Here is a 17,652-nt window from a genome sequence, read left to right as displayed (position 1 = left end):
ATCAGACCACAATTATTTTGGGGTTCGGTCAACTGCATTACACAGTAATTCATAAAGGTCTGAATCCACTGTACGTAGTGGTGGTAGGATCAACGCTTGGTTGTCATGTTAAGTAATGAAATTTATTAAGCTAAAGGGCCAGGGAATTAACCTCTGCTCTGCTGAATAAAAATTGACATGCAGAGACCTTCTAATTATTTTAAGTGGTTTTCTTTTCTGGGTTCTTCCTTTATTTAATCTCTATCTCAGACCTTCACTAAAGAAAATGAAGAAAGCAGGAAAGGAAGACAAAGAGGTAAAAGAGGAGGAGCAAGAGATGGAAAGAAGAATATAAGGAACCCACATCCAGCCTGGGAGACCCCGCTGGAGACAGGAGATGATCATCCGGCCGATGGGTTTGGGCGAAAGTGGGACATTAAGGTCAGTTAGGAAGCCAGGTTCTAATTCTAATTCTACCAACAACTAACTGGCTGTGTGATTTAGGCAGAATAGTTAGCTTCTCTGCCCTATTGATTTAGGGATAAGCATCACCCCACTGCCTCTATCACGACCACCATCACCACTAGAACATCAATAATTACCACGTGGCAATAACTATGAAAAGGCTTTAAAGTTACTAATCTCTCTAACTTCTAAAACAATTCTCCAAGGCAGCAATTAGCAGTATTACCACCCCATCTCACAGCGAGGAAACTGAAGTACAGAGAGGTTCGGTGACTTATGCAAGGTCACCCAGACGGGGTGCAGTGGAGTCTGGACTCGTATCCAGGCCTGAGCCTGTCTTCCTCATCTGTCTTTTCGAGATAGTATTATCTTATCTGAGCTGTGAAAGATGAAAAATGAGGAAATAGATGTGAAAGCATTTTTTTAAAAGTCAAAGTACAATCTGTACAACAAAGCACAGTTGGGTACACACGTAGGTAAGTTGGTGATGAGTAAAATTAAGATGCAAAAAAAGCTGTACCTCTGCGAATCTCTATGCGCTCTCTTCTAAACCCTCTGCCACCTTAGGCACCACTCAAGGAATTGAAAAAGGCATGACATGTTTGGCTGGGGGTTTGGAACGACTAAAATGTTCTTGCCTCTTAGCACTGCTCCCCTGGTGTTTTGGTCCTCCACCAGGCAACAGAGTCAGCTTCTTAAACGTGAAGATGCACATCCTATGAAGAGTGCACCACCCCGCTGTCCTCGCAGCTCCCCACCATCTGGGCTGGCTCCACCCTGCTTTGTCTCAGGGCTGTACACTTCTGAGGGGCTAAGTAACAAAAGTTTTCCATCCTGGATGCCATGCCTTCAAATCAGGCTGCCGTTATCTTTCCCCTGCCATTCCCTCTTCACTGGCCTCCCTATCTTGGACCTCTTTTCCTCTCCGATCCTTTCCAATATTGCACATCGTCTCCAGGCTTCCCAGTACAGCCTCCAGGGCTCTGCATGAGCTGGATCTGTCCCATCCCCTTAAGCCTCCTCCTTGCCCCCTGATGCTCTAGCAACACCATCATGCTACACGACCATGCTCTGCCTCATCTCGTGCCTTTGTCCCACTGCTTGGAATGCCCTTTCTTCTTCTTCACCTGGCTAACTTCTACTCATCCTTTAGAACTTACCCACGTGTAAACCCCACCCTGTGTGGAAGTTGCCTCTGCTTTTCCCGTGCTGGAGCAGGCACCCCTGGCACGTGCTGCCCTCAACTGCCGGTTGACTTGTTTCAGGCACGCCCTCCTCCTACCCCCACTACCGGACGGAGCTCCCAGAGGGCAGGGACAATTTCTCAATCTTTTCTGTGTCCCCAGAACCAGCACATGGGGAGTCCTCAGAAAATATCTGTTGCCTGAATAACTAACCATTTGAAATTCTTGCATCTCTAATCTGAATTAAATACACGTCTCCTTTTGGGCACGTAACAATGGCGCAACCCTACCCTGATGTGGCACGTTCGCATTCTCTTTGGGTGGAGTGGGTGTACAGAACTGTCTGTGCAGAAGCTGAATCATCCGAACAGGATAGAGATAAGTGGATGCCTCTGAAATTTATTTTTTTTCCAGCTGGGAACTAGACAATAGCGGTGTTCTGGAAGAAGTGATCAAATGAAACAGGCTCCGCGTGTGCCTCTCAGGAAAGTTATTTCTTTAGCTCGTAATGTGGTCTCTGACCTACCTTGTGCCCAGTGACCACAAGTGGTGTTTAAACCCCTCAAAAGAACGCAGATCCAGCCCTTAATACCAGGTTACACAATAGGCATACGTTGTGCTTTGACTGGTGGCACAAGTTCATGGACTTTGCAAGCTTTTGTGACCTCACGATTCACACACACACACACACACACACACCTTTGTTCACACACCATCCTCCACCAAAATCCATCTCAGACCTTGTAAACATCTTGAAATGTAAGCACAGTGACAGCAACCTCAAATGGTCATTTTGTCAGAGGATGTTGAGCAAGGCTGCCATCCCCACTGGTTCCTTTGTGGTTAAAAGGTACCTTGGCCCAGGGCTACTCTTTAATGAATGTGAGTCAGCATTTGTATGAGAGATGTATGCATCTCTTCTGGAAGAAGAAGAATAAAAACCCGCCAAGTGTCAACAAACCGTTCCATATGCATCCCAATTAGGGCGATTTCTGGAAGGGAGCGGAAGCCCCCATAGCTCCCGTTTCTAGGCAACTGCTATTAGGAGTTCTGAACCTCGTTGGGAAGGGAAGATGGGCAAGTCGGCCTCGTGAAGGAGTGTAATGTGCCTCTTCCTGCTCCCCTCACTTCCCCAGCCCGCTTTTTGTCTATTTACCCCATCATATTTAGAAGCAAATTAGAACTTGGAGGGAGTGTGGAAGAAGCTAACTATCCTTGAGTGCAAAAACCCTTGGGAGGCTTAGGCTTTGAAAATTATCCTAATGACAGCCATTACCTACAGAGCACTTTCTGAGTGTCAGGCAGGGCCCCAGGGCCTCACACGTATTATCTCATTTAACCCCTACAAGAGCCCTGCAAGGCAGGCACTATAATTTCAAAGACAGAGAAACTGAGGTTCACAGAAATGAAGTCACCGGCCTAAAGTCACACAATGAGAAGGTGGCAAAGCCAGGAATTCCACTCCGGTCTGTCTGAATCTAGGAGTCACCGACTTTTTTTTTTTTTTTTTTTTTTTTTTTTTGAGTATAGTTGATTTACAATTTTATATTAGTCTACGGTATATAACATAATGACTCAGTAGTTTTATAGATTATACTCCACTTAAAGTCATTATAAAATAATGGCTATATTTCCCCGTGCTGTAAAATATATCCTTGAAGCTTATTTATTTTATATATAGTAGTTTTCCTAACCACTGCCTTCTCCTGCCATCCATCAACACACAGAAACTTACCCGACCTGAAAAAAAAAAAAAGCGTACCCTTTGGAGGCAGTTCAGCAATCAGTTTTCGGTTCTGAGATAAACTGGTTGAGTATTTTTTTTTTGTTTTTTAAAGAATGTAAGCCCCACCCTACAATACCCATTACTACCTATTGTGCTCAATGACTAAATGGGATGGAAGGATTGTTCATGGACCAGCCAGTGTGGACAGAAAACATGCATCAGCAGAGAAACAGGCTTTTTCTGTTTCTTCAGCACACTGGCAATCTCCAGAGAACCCCTGGCTTATAATTTTGAAACAGACAACAGACGATGGAATAAGGCACAAGACCACAAGCCTGTGAGCTTTTGACCCGTGTTCTTCTGCTTGATTGATGGTGGGGATTACTTGCTGGAGAACAAGAACTGCTCAGGAATTCGCTAAGTGTCAGTATGAGGGGAAATTGCAGGGGTCTGAGGTGCGGTGCAGTTGCTGGGGGCAGTGTGTGGTGAAAGGCTTCCCTTCTCAATTCACAACTTGGGTCTTGCCTGCCGCCATGAGGGGCAGCTTCTGATGGCCTCCTGGAAGGTGGGGCGGCTGTCTGCCACAGCTTGTCTTTGTCGTGGGACATTCAGAGAGAGCCCGGAAGATGCAAAACCTCTGTTCAGGACCACGGCCAGCTCCACCCCCCCCCGCCCCGCCCCCCGCCCCGGGCCCCCATTTACCCAGGGTCTGCTGAGCTGCCTCAGTTTGAAAGATGTTCTGTTTACTACCTGATCCCAGGATTAAACTCTCATCTTCCTCTCACATTTGAGATGACCTTACATCAATCCCTAGCCCAGTGCCTGAGACAGAGCAGGAACTTAGCAAAAGGTGTCTACAGTCACCCAACCTTCCAGGTCCTGTCCTGGCTGCGATCGTGTGTTTTCTCTGCCAGGGATCCCTCCCCCAACTCTATATCCTTTTTACCTGGTCATTTCCTAGTCACTTTTCTAGACCAAACACTTCCTAAGGGCGTAAACTCAAAGAACCACAGAGGTATTGCAGGGAAAAGGTAAATGAGTCCAAACACACTCTTTTTAAGGCGGTATCTAGTCTGCAAATCACCATCGACACTCTTACCAATAATTTGGCCTGTGATCCCTTCTCCAGCACTTCCCCGCTCCCAGGCCCCAGGCCCTGAGCGCTCTTTAAGCTCTTATTTTTATCTCTGTGTAACTACCAATAAAGCGCTGCTCCAACTGTACAACCTCAGGGCCGCTAGTAACACTGTATTCTACAAATTGAGTTTTTTGGGGGTGCCATTCACTCTGAAACACACATTGCGAATGGTAGCCCCTGGAACTGTGCAAAGGGGCAGCCCTGTTCCGAACACATACCACTCCTTTCCCCACCCCAGTCCTTGCGTGGGTAGTAGGAGACCTTCAGAGAAAGTTCACTGGATCTAAAGGTTGCTTTTCAGCTAATGTGCATTTTGGGCTGTTTCAGGGCAGGGATGGAGATTCAGATTCTCGCCTTAACTAGTTGTTTGGATTTGGCTTTATTTAATGGATTCACGAATAAGCTCTTCTGATTATCTTGCAAAGCTCTTCTGATCATCTTGCAAAGATTATCTTGCAAAGCAATGTTCTAATTGGTTTCTTTTACTTTGCACCCACATTCTGCCCGGAAACTCTTGGTTGGAGCTAATCTGACCCAGAACGACTCCTAAAGCTAAACACACAGATGTGCTGAAGGGCCAGGACATGCATTTTCCTTAAATGGTACCCATGGGCCTGACAGAGCAGCATCAAAACAGTCAGAATTTCCTGACCCTCAAAACTCTGTCTGCCTCATGTGCAATCTAAGGGAACTTGCTGAAACATCACTCTCGGCACTTCTCAGGCTGTTTGATTTGACCGTCCTGCATTTTCTTGAAGCTCAGGGCAGAAAATGCTTCTGCAAGCATTCTTGCTGACTTTGTTCTCATTTCCATGGGAAATTTTGGGAAGATAAAGTCCAGGTGAGTAAGTTTGTAAGGGGTGGGGGTGGGTCCTTCTAATCCCAAGGGGGATGGCAATGGTCTGCTGTGATGAGGTTTGACTTTGGGAAAATGTCTCATTCCACATTACTATCCATCTATTGAAATGATTTATGTGACGTATCTGGGCTCCTCAGTAGAAAAAAAAAAAAAAATTGTGCTCTCTCTATAAAGTTTTCAACAAGAAAAAGCCCAGAAAACCTCTACGGTTATACACTAGGGTGGCTTCCCTCAGACTGGGCAGGGAAAAGGCATCTTGGAGCCCCTAAAGGCAACCTCTCATATGCAGGTAGCCTGACTGTCTGGGAGAAGGTTCCTACTCAAACCCTATGGGATTTGAGAGCTATGATGGTGTGGATCAGTGAGACATCAGGAAGAACGGCTAGTACGGTCTCTAAGAGCTTGGAGGACCTGTTCTCGACAGTGACACGTTGTGGCAGTGAGGAGCAATGGAGGACACAGCACCAATGTTCTCCCTCCACCTCTGGGTGCGGAAGGTAAGCAATAAAGCTATTCATTAGACATTTCAAGGGGGAGGTGAAGCTCCTAGAGGGAGACACTTGACTTCCAGTGAAAAATTCATGTGATGGCTCGTATGGCTAGCTGGAAAAATATAAGAAGTGTGACTTAAATTTGTAGCCTCTTTATGTTACAAAAGAGATGGTCCTTATGATGTAGCTGCTCATATTCTAAATGCTTTCTGTGTACTAATTTAATCTTAAAAACAATGTCTGAAAAGTATCTAGCTCTTTGTCTCTCAAGGCAAAGGACAAACTATAGCACCCTAAGCTTCTTAGCTGTATGCTCTCCAGCATTTGACTTTCTTTCCAATCAGATAGGAATGAGAAAACTCTGGGTCCCCGCACAGGTGATAAGAAAATCTCTCCTAAAGAATGGACAGCTTTTCTGCCCATGGACGCCGCCAAGTAAGCATCGTTGACGTCTCCCCCCACCTCCACTGCCGTCATGTCTAAGTCAGAGTCACCCAAAGAGCCCGAACAGCTGCGGAAGCTCTTCATCGGAGGTCTGAGCTTTGAAACAACCGACGAGAGTCTGAGGAGCCATTGTGAGCAGTGGGGAGCGCTCACAGATTGTGTGGTACTGAGGGATCCAAACACCAAGCGCTCCAGAGGCTTCGGGTTTGTCACGTATGCCACTGTGGAGGAGATGGATGCGGCCATGAAGGCAAGGCCACACAAGGTGGATGGGAGAGTTGGGGAACCAAAGAGGGCCGTCTCAAGAGAAGATGCTCAAAGACCTGGTGCCCACTTAACTGTGAAAAAGATTTTTGTTGGTGGCATTAAAGAAGACACTGAAGAACTTCACCTAAGAGATTATTTTGAACAGTATGGGAAAATTGAAGTGATTGAAATCATGACTGACCGAGGCAGTGGCAAAAAGAGAGGCTTTGCTTTCATAACCTTTGATGACCATGACTCCGTAGACAAGATTGTCATTCAGAAATACCACACCTGTGAATGGCCACAACTGTGAAGTAAGGAAAGCCCTATCTAAGCAAGAGATGGCTAGTGCTTCATCCAGCCAAAGAGGTCGAAGTGGTTCTGGAAACTTTGGTGGTGGTCGTGGAGGGGGTTTTGGTGGGAATGACAGCTTTGGTCGCGGAGGAGACTTCAGTGGTCGAGGTGGCTTTGGTGGCAGCCGCGGTGGCGGGGGATATGGTGGCAGTGGGGATGGCTATAATGGATTTGGTAACGATGGAAGCCATTTTGGAGGTGGCGGAAGCTACAATGATTTTGGCAGTTACAACAATCAATCTTCAAATTTTGGACCCATGAAAGGAGGAAACTTTGGAGGCAGAAGTTCTGGCCCCTACGGTGGTGGAGGCCAATACTTTGCCAAACCCCGAAACCAAGGTGCCCATGGCGGTTCCAGCAGCAGCAGGAGCTATGGCAGGGGCAGAAGGTTTTGATTACTGCCAGGAAACAAAGCTTAGCAGGAGAGGAGAGCCAGAGAAGTGACAGGGAAGCTGCAGTTTACAAGAGATTTGTGAACTCAGCCCAGCACAGTGGTGGCAGGGCCCAGCTGCTACAAAGAAGGCATGTTTTAGACAATACTCATGTGTATGGGCAAAAAAACTCGAGGACTGTATTTGTGACTAGTTGTATAACAGGTTATTTTAGTTTCTGTTCTGTGGAAAGTGTAAAGCGTTCCAACAAAGGGTTTTAATGTAGATTTTTTTTTTTTTTGCACCCATGCTGTTGATTGCTAAATCTAATAGTCTGATCATGATGCTGAATAAACGTGTCTTTTTTCAAAAAAAAAAAAAGAATGGACAGAATCCCAGTGGCACGGTCAAGCAGTTGGAGTGAGGTACAAACACCAGCCATCAGGAATACTGACTGTGTTGCTTGTATGTGTGTTCAACACATGCAATCCAAGTGCCAGACATATGCATCTTAACTCATTTACCTATCACAACCAAGTTTTATTATTATCCTCATTTTACAGATGAGGGCAATGAGATTCAGAGAGATTAGGTAGCTTGCCCATATTCAAACAGTTTGTCAGTGGTGGAGCCGGGATTCAGGCTGGTTCCAAAAGCCATGATATACTACCTGTCAATGCAGTAGATCAGGGGAGGGGTAGGTGACTGGGAAACTGGTTTTAAAGATGATTCTTGTTCTTATGCACTTCTGGAGTAGAGCCATGAGGAAGTGTATACCTGTTGAAATATACTTACAAGCATTAATTTTGGAATAACAGGGTTTGAACTGCCTGCTATTGTATTATTATTATTGCTTTGTACTCCTGTGGGTCGTGGGTTGGACCAGTGACAGAGTGTCACTTTTCTCACAGTGGCCTGCAAGATGGTTTTTGGCCTAGCATCCTAAGTGTTGCTCCTAAGCACCGTACAGGTTCTCGGAGATGCGCTTGGCGAACTTGTGAGGTTTCTGACTTTTTAATATAATTTTATTTTATTTTACTTTTAAGTGAAATCATAACTGCAAAGCGTCAGTTAATATTACAGAGAAGATCCAGAAAAAGACGTGGTCAAAGGCTATAGTCTGTAGAGAACAAATGGAAGTTTTCCCTTGCATTGAAAAAGGTGAATGGATTACAGTCTTTGGCAATAGGCTCATCTGAGTGAAAACCATCAGAACAATCACTTGTGGAGGGGCTGGGATTAAAGGGAGTACTGAGTAAGACAAAGATTTTATGTGAAGAATCCTGGGGAAGAGAAATGATCTCGCAGATACAGACTGGGTCTGCCTATGGGTCAGCTGGACATTGCCAGTAAATTTGGGGGCAGGGTTTATTTCATGACCAGTTTTTGTTTTCATTTTGCTCTCCATAAACTGCTCCTTTGCTTCTGATGACTATGCTAAGGTGAAAAGGGCAAAAAGTCATGTCTGAGGTATTGCCAACCTCTTACACCCTGTTTTTTTTGCTTTGCTTTCATTTCTTATGGGAAAAGCTCATTTGTTTCAAGCATTTATGAACTAGCTATTTTCAGCAACTGAAACCCAGTACAAATCTAGAGGACTTCAGTTAAGGGTCAAGAACCTTAAAGCTGCATGCCCTAGGAATTTATCTTATGGAACTAGAGTATTAGAATGATGTAACTCCGAAGATGTCCATCTAAGCACTGTTTATATAACAGGAGAACAAATCAAAAACAACCAAGAAGTCCAATGATAGGAAATTGGTTAGATAAATTATGCTACATTCTTACACTGGAATATTATACTATCATTAAGATGGTTGTATTCGAGTGAATATTTGATATTAAAGACATTGCTATTTGTTTTAGATGTGATAATATTACTGTGGTTACGGTTTTAAAAAGAGTCCTTCTCTTCTTCTCTAGTCTTCTCTAGTCCTTCTCCTAGATAGTTGTTTGAATATTTATGGATAAAATGATAAACACTTCAAAATAATAGGGGAGGATGATGTGTAAATGAAACAAGATTGACTATAAGTTGATAATCGTTGATCTGAGCAATGGGTACATAGAAATTCATTGTATTGCTCTGTTCAAATACAGATGCTTGAATATTTTCATACTAAAAAGTTTAAAAAATGAAATTGTAGATGTGCATTTATTGACATGGAAGAGGTTCATAATGTATTGCTAAATAAAAAATCAGGTTACCAAATGGAATATGCAAAATGCTTCTATTTTTTTTTTTGGTAAAAAAATACACATGTATATATAAAAATATTGATAAAAGCTGACATACCAAAATATGAATAGGGATGATTCCTAGGTGATATAATTGAGTGTGGTTTTATTACTTATTAATATCTACTTCTCCATATTTTCCAGTTTTTCTAAATCATCTTATTCATGTATTTTTAAAAGTTCTTTAAAATATAGGGCTCGGGAAACTGTTTGGCAGTATTGACTACAGCTGAGCCTACGCGAGCTCTGAGAGCCAACACTTCCACTTGTAGGTATGTTCCCAACAGAAATGCATACACACGTTCAGCCAAAAACATGCATAAGAATGTTCATAGCAGCTCTCTTCATAATAGCCCTAAAGTGGAAACCACCCAAATGCCCATCAATCCCAGAACGAGTATGTTATGCTACTTTCACACAATGGAAACTGCCCAGAAACTGAAGGATTACAAACCCCAACTCTGTGAGGCAGTGTGGATAAATCTCAGAAACATAATGTCCAATGAAAAAAAAAACAAACAGATACGATAAGAGTGCCAACTGTACATTTCACTTACGCAACTTGCAAAACAGGAGATACTAAATGTAAGTCCTGGAAGTCAGGAGAGTGATTTTCTTTGGGGTGAGATAGTGACCGGAAGGGACACGAGCAGGTTTTCTGAGGGGCCTGGTAACGTCCCTTTTCTTGATGGGGGTGTGGGTTCCATGGGTGTGTTCATCTTGTGCAAATTTATTGAGCTGCAGGCTTAATGATTTGTGTGCTTTCCTGTATTATGTTATATTTCAATGAAAAGTTCAAAAAAATTACAGGGCTTAATGCAGGCAGCATTTGCGCTAAGTGGTGGATTAGTGCTTTATTGTACAGCCTGTGGTTACATCCATTAGAATAATGGCTTGTTGAACAATCCCAATAGGAAGAGATTTCAAATTAATATGGAAATCCAGCACTAACAGCTGCATCTGCACAGCCTCCACTTACAAACTATCCATCCTCACTCCCCGCTCCTACTCGGTATCAGATTTGCTCCAATGGTCCCTTAAACACGGACCTTTGAGGTTCAGAGCCTGGGGTCGGGTGTGACATGCTGGATCTCGTGCTGAGCTCTGCCTGTAGCCCCATGACTGGGGACAGGGAGAAATCCGTGAGATCATGACCATACTGTACAATAGTTACAGTCACCTGGGGAACATGAAGGATGTAACACACGCAGCTACCATTTATCAAGTACTTACCATGTGTCAGGCACTATTCTCAGTGCTTTATTAACTCATTTAATCCTCACAAGATCCCTGAGAGAGGAAGAAAGTATTTTTGCAGTCTCTACTCTGGGGAATTAGAGAAATTAGGAAGGCTGTTCACCACTATGTGGCTTGTAAGCCACAGAGCTGGGATTTGAACCCCAGCAGTCTGGCTCAAAGCCTGCATGGACTCACATGACGTGTCTGTGCTTACTGCTCTGAGCCAGGTTTCCTCGCGGCTCAGCCCGGCCGCCTGATCTTTTCAGGGATGCATCCCGTCACCTTCCATTCCCCCTGTCCCCTCAGCCTGATGCCTAAAAAAAAAGCCAGAGGGATTCTGAAACATGCATTCATTCATTCAACGAAAGTATTTATAAGCACCAAGTACATTCCAGACACTGTGCTGGACACTGACTATATTTGTGAGAAAGAGATACGGCCCCTGTTGTTAGGGAGGCTTTAATCTAGTAGTGGAAATGGCCATTATTCAAATAACTAAACAAAACTGCAAAATTATACACATTAAGCAAGAAGTACAACATGGAACAAAGGCCCTAGAGTAGATGTGAGTTCCAGCTCTGCTACTAACACATCCTGTGATCTTGGACAAGGCAATTCCTCTCTCTGGGCTATGGTTTCCTCACCTGGGACATGGGGGCCTTAGAATAGATGATCAATTCCCAAACTGACTGTGGTAGTCAATGCTACCACATCTGTGGGATGTTAATTTAGGATGATTGTGCATGAAGACAGAATGTTCCACTGTCAGTTCAGTTGTGTTTTCATAACCTCTCTCTTCTTGTTATTCAAGCTTTTATTTCTGGACACATATTCCAGGGGATGCTGGGGTGTGCCACCCAGAATCCTCCTTCTAGACAGAGGCCCCCATTTCTCCAGGTGCTGGTGTCTGCTGAGGGCTCATAGCTGAGTTCTTTCCCAGGATCTGTCATCAAATAAAAGGAGCTGCTTCAATAAAGGGTATGCCCCTCCTTAGAGGAAACCTGCATTCAGCGACTGGTTCCTCCAAGAGTACAAAGGTCTGGTCCTCTTGCCTCTAAAGCTGGGATATCTCAGAATGGCCAACCCAGCTCCAGAGCTCCCTGTGGGATCATCTGAAGTTTGCGCTGTGATTGCTTCTTAGCTCAACTTCTCCCTCTGCCCATCCTGCTGCCCTTACTTGCTTACAGGTGTTGCTCCTAAGAGCACTTCCCAATGAACAACCTGCATGAAAATCTCCATCTCAGAGTCTGTCCCAGGGAAACTGACCTACAGCAGTTAGGTGCAAGAGTGACCCTCAGAAGTAGACTCTAAAATGGGATTTTGGATCTGTCTCCCTAAGGCAATAGAAATAAAAGCAAAAATAAACAAATGGGACCTAATCAAACTTGTAAGCTTCTGCACAGCAAAGAAAACCATCAACAAAACAAATGGACAACTTACAAAACGGGAGAAAAGATTTGCAAACGACACCACTGACAAGGGGTTAATTTCCAAAATATACAAACAGCTCATACAACTCAGTATCAAAAAAGCAAATAACCCAATCAGAAATGGGCAGAAGACCTAAATAGACATTTCTCCAAAGAATACATCCGGATGGTCAACAGGCACATAAAATATTCAACATCACTAATTATTAGAGAAATGCAAATCAAAACCAGAATGAGGTATTGCCTCACACTGGTCAGAATGGCCATCATAAAAAGTCTACAAATAATAAATGGTGGAGAGGGTGTGGAGAAAAGGGAACCCTCCTCCACTGTTGGTGGGAATGTAAACTGGTGCAGCCACTACAGAAAACAGTACGGAGGTTCCTTAAAAAACTAAAAATAGATCTACCATATGACCCAGCAATTCCACTACTGGGTATGTATCTGGAAAAAATGAAAACTCTAATTCGAAAAGACACATTCACCCCAATGTTCACAACAACACTAGTTATAATAGCCAAGACACAGAAGCAACCCAAGTGCTCATTAATGGATTGGCTTAAAAAGATGTGGTACATATATATAATGGAATATTACTCAGCCGTAAAAAAGAATGGAATATTACCCAGCCGTAAAAAAGAATGGAATATTACCCAGCCGTAAAAAAGAATGGAATATTACCATTTGCAGCAACATGGATGGGCCTAGAGAATATTATGCTTAGTGAAATAAGTCAGACAGAGAAAGAAAATACTATATGATATCACATATGTGGAATCTAACAAATATTACAAATGAATCTATATACAAAACAGAAACAGACTCATAGACACAGAAAACAAACTTAGGGTTACCAAAAGGGAATGGGAGGGGAGGGAGGGACAAATTAGGAGCATGAGATTAATAGATACACACTACTGTACATAAAGTAGATAAACAACAAGGATTTACTGTATAGCACAGGGAATTTTACCCAATATATTATAATAGCCTATAATAGAATATAATCTGCAAAAAAAAGATGGAATTTTGGAGCTGGATTAACCGCCATCCATCTGGCAATGAGGCCCTGATCCAGTGGCGTGCTGAGCCAACCCACACCAGCCTGTGAGCGTGGATTGTGGACATCTCTTCCCAACCACACATTCAGTGCCATCACATTAGAAGTTTGCGGCTGGCTATGGTGGGAGTATTTACATCACAGAAATGAGCAAATACAACATATCAAGATTCCCCCCCCCCCACTGAAGAGCGGGGTGTTAAACACGTGCCAGCAAACCTCCCATCCCGTCTCCGGCAGTAGGTGCAGTAGTGAGTGGCCCTGGTAGGCTGCGGAAAGAGCAGCTGTCAGCACTCTCATGGGGGGAAGACGGGACCAGACACCCGCGGGAGGTGCTGCACGGGCTGGTGCAACATCTCAAGCTGTTGCGAGGTCTGGGGGAGGTGACGGTAACAAAGACTGTGGAGCTAGATGGCTGTTGTGTGGGGTCTACTGGTGCACCGGAGAAGATAATAAAAGAGTGAGGGTGGGTAATCACCGATTCAAGGTGAAGCGTGAAAGCTAGAGAGCCTCATGGCACGTGTAACATTCCCTGTGACACAGTGATCCCAGTTATAACCCATCATAAGATGGAAGTGGGACACCTGGAATCAGGCACGAGCAGGGTCAGAGGGCACAGTTAAGGTGCGTGGGCGGTGGTGCGGACTCCTGTGTCACCCACCGGTGATGCTGCACTATCCTGCGTCTCCACTGCCTGACAGCGCCCCCAGGAAACCACGGCACACAAGTCTCCATCCGAGCCTGCTTCCCTAGTGACCCATCCCGCGACACATATTAAACATCAGTGGATTTTATATCCAGACTTTTATCTAGTTTTTCCCCCTCATTCACGGTGTCTAATCTGCCATGTAGCCAGAAATGGAAGTCCGTGGTTTAAAAATTAGCCAATGCTGAGCTATGTGCGTTTAAGTAGACTTCCTTACTACAGAACTTTACAGAACTTTGAAATTCTACTGTGAATTGGGAATCTCTGAGGTGGGGATATAGTTCACAGCATTTTCCAAACATACGTGACCACAGAACACTTTCCTTCATAGTGCACCCTGTAGGATGCGTGCTCAGCTCAACATACAAGGGGAAACTTTGGAGAAGGTGACCTGTTCTCTTCAAGAGCTAAAATCCAGGGTGTCTCCTAAAACCATTAGCTCCCTCTGCCCGTGGTTTGGGGGGACTGAGGTCAGCATTACTGCAGTGATACTGAAAATGATGGAAGAGTAACAGTTGTCACTCACTGTCAGTATTTTATCTCCTGGCATTTCCTCTCTGAATGTAGCTGATATGGACTCTCCCTCTGGTAAAAAAAGGGATGCAAATGAAACAAACTCTGACCTGGATAATATCCACCTTATTCCCTCACAGCTCTGGGGATGCCAAATATAGTGTGAGGTCTTTGTTTTAGATAACAGACCGTCTCTTTTTCTTCCTCTGTTTCTTAAACACACACACACGCGTGCACGCGCACACATTTAATCAATAGGGTAAATTCACCTTAGGACCTATTTACCTAAGAGTTTTGTAGGGTCGGGCAGAACTGAGTTAAATCATTTTCTTGCCCACAGGAGAGAAGCATACATTGTCTGTACTATGCAGGCTTCCCCTGAAATGGTGAGGAGCACATTTGTGCATGGTCCAAGACCACTGAGGTCTGGGGAACGGAAGATGCCAGCCTGAGGGCTTCTAGCTTGTCACACATGGGTGGGACTCTGACTTCCTTGGTCTTGCCTCTGTTTTCAGAGCACTGGAGGAGCAAAGGGAAGGAAGTGAAGCAGAACAGGAGATTTTTACGCACATTGTCTCATTTCGTCCTCACCAAAAAAATCCTTGAAAGAAGGCATTGATTCCATTCTACAGATGAGAAGTAGTTTTACAGAAGTAAAATGACCAGGCTGAGGTCACTCAGCTGATGAGTGACAGGACGGGGTTTCTTTGCTTCCAAAGCTCATGCCCTTCATGGCTGCCCTTGAATATCTGCAGACAGTCTCAGGACAACCAGCTTAAGGACAACCAGCTTAAAGGCAACAACAACTAACTTTTATCTATCTACTCCTCCATTCTTCACCCATATCTGCCCCCGCAAATCCCAACAACTGCGTGAAGCAGACTTCTTATCCCTGCAACCCGTCCCATAAAGAAACCAAGAAATGAACTGATTCGTTCATGGCCACCCAGGTAATAACTGGTCGAGTCAAGATTTGAACCCACAGCTGGCTCCAAAGCCAGTGCACTTTCAGCTATACTGTGTGAACCCTCCAAGCCTGGCTATAAGCCTGAGAACACTGCCTGTCATCTGGGAAAGGATTTCAGAAAACGGAGTTTTGTGCAAACCTTTATGTAACAAAAGGTTCAAGGGTTCAAGATATTTTGATGCTTAAATTTGAAAATATGGTCTTCTAGTTGAGTTCCTTTTTAATGTGGGATCCTGAGGCAGCCATAGCCATAAGGAGAGAAATTAAACAAAGATATCCACCCTCAGTGGAGAGTGGTAAAAGAAAAGCAGAGAAGAAAACTTGCCCTAGAACTATAGTTAACTAGCGGTGTCAAAGACACACCAAGATACCAGTAACAAAGAAAAAGTAGGTAGAGCCTCTGGGTCACGTTCAAGATGATAAAAATGCAATTAACTCGAGCCAGGTTCCTCCAGCCCACAGCAGTGACCTACCCTTTGGGTGTGAGGCTGTGTTGATCATTTCTGGGCTAAGGACAAGGGGCCAAGTCCTTTCCTTCATGGAACATGCTGGGGACTCATTAATGTCCACCCGCTGGCTGCAGGGCATGGGGATGATGTAATGTAGGGGAACTAAGGTCTTCTTTGAATGATTCATAAGGTACAATTCAGAAGGCTTAACTTTGCCTGCATTCCAAAGTATTGACCAGCATATAAATCCATGATGTTAAACAATTCTGCGGCTTTGAGGCAAGTCTCAAGTCTGGGGAGGGGGCAGTGGGAAGAATCAGGCTTGAACTTTGAAATGAAGAAGTTCTGGGCTATAGGCTACGGATGTGGAGATCCTGGGTGTTGAGTGATGAGACGCAGAAGCCACTGAGAACCGTCAGTAAATGTCAGAGGTCAACAACAATTTTTCAACTATTTAAATTCACTGATTAAGATCAGCTTCATTTATGAAGGGATTTGAGTGAGGTTTGTTCTCCTGCTGGTCTCTTACACTCCCTCGCTTATTTTGAATTAATAAGGTGCCATATTATAGATACCAAAGTCTCCTTTTGAGTCTTCTAATTTAGAGATGACAAATAAATTACATCCTGTTTAACAACTCTAATCAATGGTGGTAGCTGCCTGGAGTGCTGGATTGAGAGGACTTCTGAGACCAAGTCTGGGCTCAAATGTAAAGAGTGCTGTGATCCATCAGTAATGTCTGCCTTGGGCACAGGAGAAAGGAGTGGGGGTACATGTGCCACCCATCTAGATTTAACTTTTAATTAAATTATTCATTTCATCTCTTTTTGTTTCAAGAAGAGAAGTTCACTCCACCTACCAGCTTAGACACAAACCATAACCCAAAGGGAATGTCCCTTATTAAACACCATTAACTCATAAAGCAGCCCAGCAACAGAGTGGGATGATAAAAGTGTCACATTTCCTCTGGATTCTTCTGTCTTTATAGACCAAGAAGTCATTTTAGTCATTGGGGTCCTTGGTTGCCAAGCTATTCCACTCAAGAGGAGTTTATTATAAGAGTACATATAGGGGTGATAAAGGGTTTGAAAAATCTTGTGGGAATCCAAGATTAGGAACTCAAAGAGGAATTGGAGATTTTCTCCGAAAAGAGCTTCAGGGACCTCAGTAGCAGGATCTGAAAATCTTCAGGTTGAGTCTTGACATGACGTCTGGCTCTCTTCTCTTAGGTTGCTGTCTTCTCCTCTAACTTCCCACTCGGCTCCTTCATCTTCCCTCTCTTTGCCCCTCACGCCCTGGTTCCCTGTAGCTCTCCACGCCTCTCCGGTCTCCCTTCCTCAGAGCCTTGTAGCTTCTCCCCTCGCTGCTACCTGCTTGATTCTTGACGTGGCTTCCACTTTACATTCCCAAGAGGGAGACTCTGATTTGTACAAATTAACTTTTGGGAAACTAGCTCATGTCTCAAAGGCTAGCTCAGAACTGGCTATCTGACTGTGGTCGACTGAAAAAAATGACCCCAAATCTCCACCCTTTTGCAAGGAGACTTTGCAGATCTTCCCATCAAGAAGTGGAGTCTATTCCCCCACCTTTTTAAAAAAAAATTTTATTTATTTATTTATTTATTTTTGGCTGCTTTGGGTCTTTGTTGCTGAGCACAGGCTTTCTCTTTGTGGCGAGCGGGGGCTACTCTTTGTTGCGGTGCACAGGCTTCTCATCGCGGTGGCCTCTCTTGTTGTGGAGCATGGGCTCTAGGCGCACGGGCTTCAGTAGTTGTGGCTTGCGGGCTCAGTAGT

The 17,652-nt window shown here is 44.3% G+C and overlaps 1 protein-coding gene and 1 pseudogene across 1 annotated transcript in view; one reads left to right on the top strand and one right to left on the bottom strand.

Moving 5' to 3' along the window:
• The window catches only part of CCDC60 (coiled-coil domain containing 60), a 168,035-nt gene that overhangs the window by 73,266 nt on the left and 77,117 nt on the right, over nucleotides 1-17,652 (bottom strand). The window lies entirely within an intron of this gene.
• Nucleotides 6,318-7,334, top strand: LOC133075475 (heterogeneous nuclear ribonucleoprotein A1-like; annotated as a pseudogene).

Source organism: Eubalaena glacialis, chromosome 15 (assembly GCF_028564815.1).
Source record: "Eubalaena glacialis isolate mEubGla1 chromosome 15, mEubGla1.1.hap2.+ XY, whole genome shotgun sequence".
Taxonomy (NCBI): Eukaryota; Metazoa; Chordata; class Mammalia; order Artiodactyla; family Balaenidae; genus Eubalaena; species Eubalaena glacialis.
This window is presented reverse-complemented; position numbering and strand designations above follow the sequence as displayed.